Source organism: Oncorhynchus nerka, linkage group LG14, assembly GCF_034236695.1.
Source record: "Oncorhynchus nerka isolate Pitt River linkage group LG14, Oner_Uvic_2.0, whole genome shotgun sequence".
Classification (NCBI taxonomy): domain Eukaryota; kingdom Metazoa; phylum Chordata; class Actinopteri; order Salmoniformes; family Salmonidae; genus Oncorhynchus; species Oncorhynchus nerka.
In genome coordinates, this window is record NC_088409.1 from 46,169,432 (window position 1) to 46,179,675 (window position 10,244).

The 10,244-nt window shown below is 41.0% G+C and overlaps 1 pseudogene; it reads right to left on the reverse strand.

The window, feature by feature from the left end:
* Window positions 1-5,031: 5,031 nt before the first annotated feature.
* On the reverse strand, window positions 5,032-7,653 carry LOC115142248 (interleukin-6 receptor subunit beta-like; annotated as a pseudogene).
* Window positions 7,654-10,244: the final 2,591 nt, after the last annotated feature.

Genomic DNA, 10,244 nt, shown 5'->3' on the forward strand with positions numbered 1-10,244 from the left:
AGGGAAAATGTTAGTGCAAGACTGCGCAAATGTCTGCATGCTTGATCTGCAGAAACACTGGGAAAGTGCTTGGCCTTGGGCTCTCCTGAAGACAGAAGTTTGTCCGGCTCAGTAAAGTCTCAAACATAAATTGCCTGCAACAGTGAAATGGGCTACTTCTATGTGAAGTAATAAGGAGGTGGAACACACCTCAATTCATACTGTTGTTCAGAAAATACAACTTGTTAGAAAATAATTTGAAATTCACAAGTTGAAACAGCCTATAAATAATTAGCAGGCAGCGCGGGATAATTGTCCTGTGCGTAACGATGACATTTTGGAACAGTGAGTGCATTCTGACATCACGTGTAACAAAACAACTCACGCTGGGGCGACCGTTAGAGATATTTGGAACTCACACATGAAAAGGTTATGTGATGAATAAGACTGAACGAGGTTAAAGGTCATTCAATAATAAATATTGTGCTGCACCTTTAACCAATAGCCTAACAAATGAACAACTCTTGAAAAGATACAATAAATGTCTTTGTTATCCTCTATATCAAATTTCAACCAGCCAGCCCGAGCAGCCTGTCTAGTCAATAACGCAACTCTCTCCCAACACAATTTCCTTCACAGTTCACTCCTTACATTTTTTTTCATTCCCAAGGGAAAAGTTTGGAAACAAGAACAAAAAAAACACATACCTCAACTATACATTCAAACACATAATCAGCAAATCCTCCATATAATTCATCTCATAGGACTAATAGTACTGAATAACTATTTTTACTTGCACACAATATAGCTGGGTCGCCCCGCCCTGTCCCTAGGGGTCCACTGCCCTGCAGCGCCCCAACCCAACACACCCCACTCAGCTTTAGGATCTTAGTGAAACATTAATTTATTCGTTTCTTCGCCGCTATAAATGCTTGGTTGCACAGTTCCTTCAGATAACAGTTTGCAGAATCAACATTTCCAAGCAAACAAAAACAAGGAGAAACGACAATCTGTAGACATGCTGAGATAAAATAACATACTTTTTGCCAGAATGCAGCCAGCCTTGTTACTTCCATCAATGTAATTGTCTGCATCATTTCCAATCCCCCATATATGTTTTTGGTAAATAGATATATCCGTATACATATGTATACATATACACATATATACATACACATACCTATATAGAAGGCTGGTTGAATATGTCCCCTTTTGTGTTATACACCTCCAGCAGAGGAATGACATTTCTTAGTGCATGTAATTCAGTTTCACCGACGTACAGTACATTCGTTAACCGCAGCAATTTATGTCTGAGATGATACGGACATGATTGGGCATTCAAACATATCTGTATCCATTCATCATCATCAATACTTTCTACCAGGTTTTCCTCACATCTTTGTTTTACATGTTTTGTGTCATTGAGAAAAGCCTCTATCAACCCTTGATACAGTTTAGAAATCAACGTTGGAGGTTTGTTAGACTGCCTTAAAATAGCATCTGGCTTGTCCAGTGTTTGTTGCACAGAGGGAATAAAGTGTTGTATCTGAAAAATGTACCTCACCTCTGTCACATACTGGTCTTCCCTGGCTGCCTGACCCTGCTGAGTCCACTGTCACCATCTGATCTTCTTAAAATGAGGCATGGCAAACAATGACCTTGGAGTACATTTATACATGATATTATCCAAGAATAGAATCAATGGTTCAATAATTGAAATGACCAGATCCCAGAGTGTAGCTTTACGCTTTAAATGCTGTCCTGTAGCTACTGTAGGTCTACCCATCAATTCCAGATGGAACTTTGTATCATTCACTGATATTGTTAATATGCTGCAAAATTCTCCTGAGCTCCGTAGACGGGTCTTCCCTGGCTGTCTGATCCTGCTTAGATATGATGTGGTTAGTGTTGTGTACTGACTGCACTAGAGGGCTACATCCCACGGGAACTGCATCCCGACAGAGATCATTGCTGTGCGGTCAGCATTTTTCATGCTGCGGACAGGAGCGGGCGGTCAGACAGATGACTTTGGGATGAAAATATTGTTGTTCTCCCAAAGCTTATTTGGAAACGTTAGTCTACCTACTGTATTAAAAGGACATCTTTTTTTGCATTACTCACACACTCAGAATTCACTGCTTCAACTTCAGTAGCCTGCCTCTTCTAGTTGGGCATGAGAGTTCAAGTGTGCCTCGTATGTGTGGTCTAACTGAACTAGAATATGCTGCCTACATGGCCGGAGAATCACGGGGCAGTTAACTTGAATATGAAATTAACTTCAATCCAATTAGACTGTAGTCTACTACAGTGTCTGTAAATAAATATTGATAATTGAACGGTGTGGAGGGCGCTCAACCAATGTGAGTCCAAGTACAATAACAACAAAGCAATCATCATTGAAAAGGAAAGAGCACAAGGTGCATATAGGTTAGGCTAGTATGGGGAGCGTGCTTTGTGCCTTTTCATTTTCAATAAATATTCATTACCCATTTGTCTTTGCCTGCAAATCGGCCTCCTAAAAGATAGGCAATTTCCAATAGACCTATGCAAAACGTAGCAAGTGTTGCTGTCAGTCATTCTTGCTGCTTTCAGTTCAGTAGCCATACCTGCGAGATCAGGTGCGCGTTTGGTCTCAAATAGAGTAGGCTATAGCCTATGCATGAGGGGATAAGCACAGAGCAGTTATCTTTCCAAGGAAATGTACCTCCTAAATAGGCCTATGAATAGGCTATAGTTTACTACATTTCCTAGAAATAGGCCTAAATATTTATTTCCCATATTTCTTTGTCTGAAAATCTTCCCACTCCTAAAAGGTAGGCTTTATAAATAGCTCAAGAGAAAGTGTAAGTCTCTCCAACTCTGCTCTCTTCAAACCTCATCTAGCATATTGGCTGATATAGCCCTGTAATACAATATAAGGGCCATGTGAGAACTTCTGTTAAGTTAAAGGTTAAATTAAGTTATTTTTGCTCATTTGATATTGCCTATAGGTCGCAAAATTGCTGAGATCATGGCTGGTTTTGGGACCAGTTCTTCTGGTAGGGGGTGGGAGTTGGACAGAAAGCCAGCATGTACAGGCGGGAGTGGGATGACGAGATCTTTCCCACAGACCTCTACTGTGCACCATGGCAGTGAAGCATTTAAAGCATAAGCTGTTTGTTACTGTGTCAGTGTGAAAAGTAGATAATTAGCTAGGGAAACTGACAGATCAGTGACGTGTCATTGCCAAAAAAAAAAAAAACTCACATTGCACTGAAAAAAACTTGTCTTCCCAACTGCTCAGAGGAATCCGCATGGTCCTAAAGTCCACCGTGGCCATGCTTTTGTATCACATTGCAATGATAGAATTGGGGGGGACAAAAATGATATTTCAGAATGTGGGGGGGACATGACCCTCCTGTCCCCAGTGAAAGTTGCACCCCTGTGCATGGGAATACTTGGGAAAAGATTTCCAAATTAAAATCACATGGAGCTGATGTTCTGGTGTTTTTACAGTCTTATGTCCAACAATGAAAATGCAAAAGAATAAATATATTATTTTTTATTTTTTTGCTCAAACTTGACACAAGTTTGGGAGATCCCTGCCTTAGAAGCTTAGACATAATATTTGTGCATTTTCATTGTTAGACATAAGATTGTAAAAACACCAGAACATCAGCTCCATGTGGATCTTGGGCCAAAAGCACATTTTCAACCTTCAGCTGGGAACAGAAACTTGTATTGTTTTTAAATAGTACAAACACACAAGTATTTACTGACATGAAGTCAATGTTGAGTTCTCACCGTTCATGTGTTGAGAAGCAGGCCAGAACTGAGATAATGATGAGCAATGACAGCTCACCACCCGAGGAAATAACTATCAAGATGATAGCAAAGGCATCTGAAAATATATGCATTTAGATTTAGGACATATGTTTCAGACAATTTCCTGATACGGTATCTGACCTCACATAGGGTGGAGCGCCATGAGTTTGGCAAGCGAGACTAGTCCTCAAATAACACTGCATATAACTTGTATTTAAAAGCACTTTACTCGTATTGACAAAATTCTAATACCAACCCATTGGTTCAGCTTTGAGGGTAACCTCTGACCCGTTCAGACTCCCGCCACCTGTGCTAACCATAATAAAGGCTTTGTATGAGGAGGAAGGGTTGAGCTCTCTTAGAACCACCCTCCTCTTTCCCAGCTCAGCAGTCACACCTGTAAAAGAGGGACACAGCAACTGCAGTTTGAGGTTACATGTTTATTTATTTAACCAGGCAAGTCAGTTGGGAATAAACACTGGAAACACTTTATTTGGATAGTCCATCTGTAGATGCTCCACTAACTATCTAACCTCAACCCTAGCTCTAACACTAACCTTAACCATTATCCTAACCCTAAACTTAACCCTTACCCTAACCCTTATTCTAAACCTAACCACAACCTTAGAAAGCAGTTGGTTATCAACAGCACGTTTGTTGATCGTATGAGCATCTGTAGAGCGTCTAGACTATCCATATACAGTGTGACCTAAATACTTATTTACAATGACAGCCTGGCAAAATAAGGCTTTTGCATAGTTCATGTCATCTATAGTTGTATCATCAACAGCATCGCAATAAGCATCTTTCCACCTTTGGTGTTTCCCTGCTCATCCCAGTAGAAGACCTGGTAGCTCCGCACGATCCCATTCCTCTGGCATAGCGGAGTTTCCTCCCAGGTAAGCTCAATACGAGAATGCAACGTCTCCCGCACCCTCAGATTTGGGGAGGCAGATGGGGCTGCCAGAAACAATAGAGAACATTGAGGACTATATGGATTAAATGGCAATAAAAAAAGTGTTGATTACCATATCAATTATATAATGTCATAAACCTAATAGTGTTCTGATTTGTTGGTATTGTCATGCTGACAAAGAGCTATAGTGTAGGTGTTTGATATAAATAGAATAGATTAAGCTTATAGTAAATGGTGGAAGCAGTATGCGGAGGTGTAATTTGCTCTATGTCTCCAATAGAGGGAAGCATTGTACCACCTTTCATCAGTATGTTTTGCAGCTGATTCGCACCTTATTGACTCAAAGGAAGCCTGCAACACCTCCTTTGATATTGTAAAGATCGTACAAAGTCCAAGGTGTAAGGGTTAGTGTTTACCGAATCACCCTTTTGTCTAGAGTACGCCTCGACGGTTTGAGGAAGGCCAATTCCGTCCTTATACCTAGGATATACAGAGATCCCATAGGGATTGTATGGCTCGATGCTCTCTGTAGACAAGAAGAAAGAGATAAGAGTGGATCCAAGTCCTTAAGCTCATAGCATGTGGACAAATCCTGCAAAGAAAAAGTCTGCACAAATCAACTCAAACAACAAACTAGAGAACACACTCACAAGCTGATTCCGTAGATGCAATTCAATTAAAACGTCATTGTCCCTGCAGATAAATTAATTGTGCAGCCAGGAGAATTGCATATAAAAGAAGTGCATAGTCCTCCAACAAACTTCTAACACAGAACTAGAGACATGACAGGTGAATGAAACCACAGTATGTATGAATACCTTATAACTGACATAAACCATACCTGATATTAGAGTGCTGGATTGATTCCTGTCAATGTGGTCAAACAAGATGAGGGAAGGGTCCATTTTCCACAATGGCTTCCACTCCACCACATAGCCTGTGACACTGGATGAATGTATGCTTGTCCACTGGACCAGTAGTGATCTCTCATCATGAGGAAGGACATTGACGTCAGAGACTGCTGCCAGAACTGGGGACAGATGCAGATATTTACCACACAATATGTCACAGGTAAGCTTAAAGACACAGATTGAGTCCCAAATGACATCATATTCCCTGTAAAGTGCACATAGGACTCAAAAGTAGTGCACTATATAGGGAATAGGGTGTTTGGGATGCTGACATAACACACAGAACACCTTCTGCTTATACATAAATTCTGATTTCTGAATTGATCCCTAGCCTAGATCAGAGAAATGCATAGGTGGAAGAAATATGTTGACATTTCCACCCAACCAATCAATCAGATGAAGCTATTACCATAATGCTGATATACAGGCACAGTATATGCAATCCTCTCAGATCTACAGGAGTGGTAAGGGTTGATTTGGAATTCAGCAACAGGGATATTTAGTTTTCACCCTGTACTGAAAGTGCTCTATCTTGAAAAATGTACTACTGACATACTATTGGGATTTTACAGTGGACAGTGGACTAATGAACAAAATGCTAAAAGATTGAGTAAAATATATTTTTATACACAATCTAACTAATAATAAAGCTTTACCTCTGTGTTGAAACACCTCCACCTCAGTAGGGGCTGGATGTCCCTGCAGCGTTCCCAGCACTGAGGAACACTTCCCTTGCCCCCCTGGCAAGCTGGAAAACACAGTGGCTATCCAACGTGACGCACAACTGTCCCTTCGTCATGGGTTGTCTCTGGCGTGAGACAACACAGGACAGGATCTTGCCATTGGCATGGAACTGCTTGGATGGCTACAAAAGGAAGAAAGGAGGAGGAAAGGCAAGTTGTGTACCACTATCACAGGAAATATTCAAGTTTGTGACGTGTCAAGTTTGAGTGTGTTCTGTGTGTTGTTCTTACCTTCCAAAACAAGTATACACCGAGATGCTTTTGCCTCTGCTCCCTAGATACCTTCATCAAATGTCTGTGCCTCTCAGTTGTGTGAGGAGAAGAGGAGAATTCTTCCGGACTCGACAGGTGTAGGCTAGAAATTCACTACCAAAGAGCTAGTAAAATACATAGTCAATACATACATTCTACCAGAGCTGTAAAAAGTGGGCTAGAAAATGTGGGACATTTCATTAGCATAGAGTGAAAAGCAAGCCCAATGAATGGAAGAATAAGAAATAGATTAAAAGATTTGTACCATGGGAGTGATAAATGACGTTACATTAAACAGAACTGATGCAGGACAAACCCCTCTCAAGCGTAACTGCAGTATTGCTGTTACTCCATTCGCTCCATGGACTCTGGTGATACCCGACCCGTATCTGGATGTGGTACTCTGTCCCGTGGAGCAGACGACACACCTCCATGGGTCTCTGGCGCATGAAGCGTTGCACTGGGACCTAACACACATGCACACAAACACACACACACAATAATGTAATCATTTTTATGGTTACCTAGTACAGTATGATCATTTATTGTTAATGTTGTTTAATCCAAATAATTTTTGTTCAAACGGTTGCAGTATGTGGACACTTAGGAAATGGACATTCTCTTACTGGTTCTTCACTCCACTGCTTGCTGTTTTCAGTCGCACCTCCAAGGTCACAATGGTCACCCACGCTTGCTGTTCAGAGAGACCCCAGCTGAGCCTTAGGCAGCCATATCTTTTTGGCTCTGCTTGGACCTTCGGAACTTTTGGAGGGTCAACCTTGGCTGCAATATGAGAGTTATATTAAAAACTCCTATGATGTGAATAGCTTCATCTCAATACAATGCCACAAAGTACTTGTACATAAGGTTCTGTCTTTTAGGTTTAAAGAATACAGTGAGCTTCAGAATAACTGTCTTTACAGTGTCTGTATTAAGACAGCTTCAGAGTCACAAGTGACACCAAGTCCGTGTGACTGAGGCTGTCCTAATATGGACACCATATCCTGTAAATCACAGCCCAAATCACTACTTCCTTACCTGACTCCATTGGCTCCAGAAGCAAAGGTGTTGAGGTGGCATCACGTAAGTGTTGCTCTCTGGTAAATCCCTGTTTAGATTAAGAAATAATACAACTTCTTGAGCAAATAACAGTTATGCATCTTCCACTTTAAGTTCTTTGGATAACCTCCACACCTATGCATAGTGATATTAGTAGGTTGTCACAGAAAGTATCTTTGAAGTAACATCTAAACAGGTTCTCTTTGGATAACCACCACACATCTGCAGGCATTTGCCCTAAGGGGCAAAGTAGCTAGATTGTCCAAGATAGCATTTAATAAATAGCATCGTAATTACAATTTACATTTGACATGTAAATGTATATTTAAAAAATACAACATATTCACTTGTTCTCCACCAATAGCCACTTGTTACCTGATCTCAGTGTAAAGAGTGTACTGTGTGGGCAGGTGGGTGTCCTGTCCTGGGTCCCATTGGCATGAGAGGGTTTCCAGTTTGGTAAGGTTAGTCAGGCAGCTAAGGTTTTATGGTGCTGGAACTATAGAAATAACAATTATTGGGGTGAGCACAACAATGTTAAAGTTAGTTAGCGCTCACCCCTGGGGGGTTCCTGCCTTGCTAGGGAGTTTTTCTTAGCCACTGTGCATCTACAACTTATTGCATGGTGTTTTGGGGTTTTAGAATGGGTTTCTGTATAAGCACTTTGTGACATCTGCTGATGTAAATAGAGCTTTAAAATTACATTTAATTTGATTTTGGAACAGCAAATGATAAAATCTTCAGAACTACATTACAGACTGTTTTTATCAGTTCAGGTTTTTATTCTTTATCTGAGGTGAAGCGTATGTTTAAAACATGTAAAGGTAGACTCAGCGACATGAAGTAGATGCAGAAAGTAAACAGCATTGTGGGTCAATTTCTGCAATAACTAAGAGGCTCAACTTCACAGCTGTTTTGGTCCTGTGGCTACCAATCTGCAGCAGCGTGAGGCGAACCCGTGCACATGCGCAGATACAGTGTGTGACCGTGTAAAAACATTTGAATTTATTCTTATTTTATGTTCAGTATACTTAGATTTCTAAGGGAGGAGTGGATAACTCAGGGAGGTGTGGCACTGCAAGACAGACCTGCGTTTTTTCATTCCAACATTTACATTTTTTTAATAAAATAAAGAAATGTCATTCTTTACCATGGTCCCCATCTGTAATCTTTTTATGTGGGGTAAGGGGTATCCCTTACTATGAATGATAATGGAGTTATGGTAGACTATACATACAGCACACCACTGAACAGGGATAAACAAACAAAGAAACAAAGAAAGATAAAAATCTCTCTCACATCCAGCTTTTATCTCCACTGCTCCTACGATCTGGCATGGGAAGGTGTGGAGGACACAGCACGTGAGATATCCACTGGTGTCCGTGAAGCTAGGTATAAACACTTGAGTTCCAGCCACTGATTGGCCACAGAATATAAAACTGTGGAGATCCGACCACTTTCATTGGCCGCTGCAGTGTTTCTACCACTCTCATTGGCTGCTGCAGAACTGCTGGGAATAAAGAGTTGGTTTAGGTGCCAGACAATGTGAATGGCTTCTCCCTTTATGAGGGGCCAGTCATCTCTGATGACGCAAGAGGCAGTCACCGGTGACCCCAAGGCCACCACAGGGGTGGAAGTGTGTACCCGCACAGATGGAGATGTGTGTACCCGCACAGATGGAGATGTGTGAACCTCTGTCAGGAAAGGAAAGAGAGCCAAGAGCAGATCAATTCATCAGCAGAATTGAGGGAGGTGGAAAAAGGGCTCTTTAAGCCACCAAATAAATGACTTATTGTGAAATACAGCTCCATATTTCTTGTCTATATTCCCATGTCTCAGTGAAACTCAAATTACATTGATATTTTCAAGATTTACATTTCAAAACAACATTTTTAATACATTGGGATGTGAAGTGTCTATTCTATTGTCTTTTCTACTGCTGGCAAGGTGTTGCCATTTAGAGAAGGTTATTTATTACAAAGACGGCACACACATCTTTCGCTCCATTCACAAATGCCAGCAGCAGTGTGGCAAACATTGTAATCCAGGCTGATGCCATGGTGATACAAACCTGTGAGAGGGGAAGATGTGAAATGACTGATTTTGAAGAAGGGTGAAAGTACATTGCATTCAATGGAATCAAAACAACATTTGAAATTCCGGGGCTGTTATTGATGGACAACAGTGTATAAATAGCAATGGAAACGATAATGACTATATTTTTTCTAACCTGAACATACTGTTTGACACTACAAGCTGACATGAGAGGAGACGCATCATACACAACTGACACGGACATTACGAGGGGGAAAAAAATGATTAGATGGCTGTCTGTAACAAACAAGCAAACAAACACTGGGATACCCACAATTCCACAGTCATAGGAAATGTGTTAATTACTTAAAGACTTTGATTCTAAAGTGTAAAGATGAGTGCACCAGTCTCCAATGGCAAGGTGGCCATCAGCTGATTCCCTCAGGTCATGCTTGTGTATGTTCTTACATAAGTTCTGTGAGGAAAAAGAGAGGATGGTTATTTCCTGTCTGTCATGTGTGACTGTCCCCTTCTGGGAGTTGACTG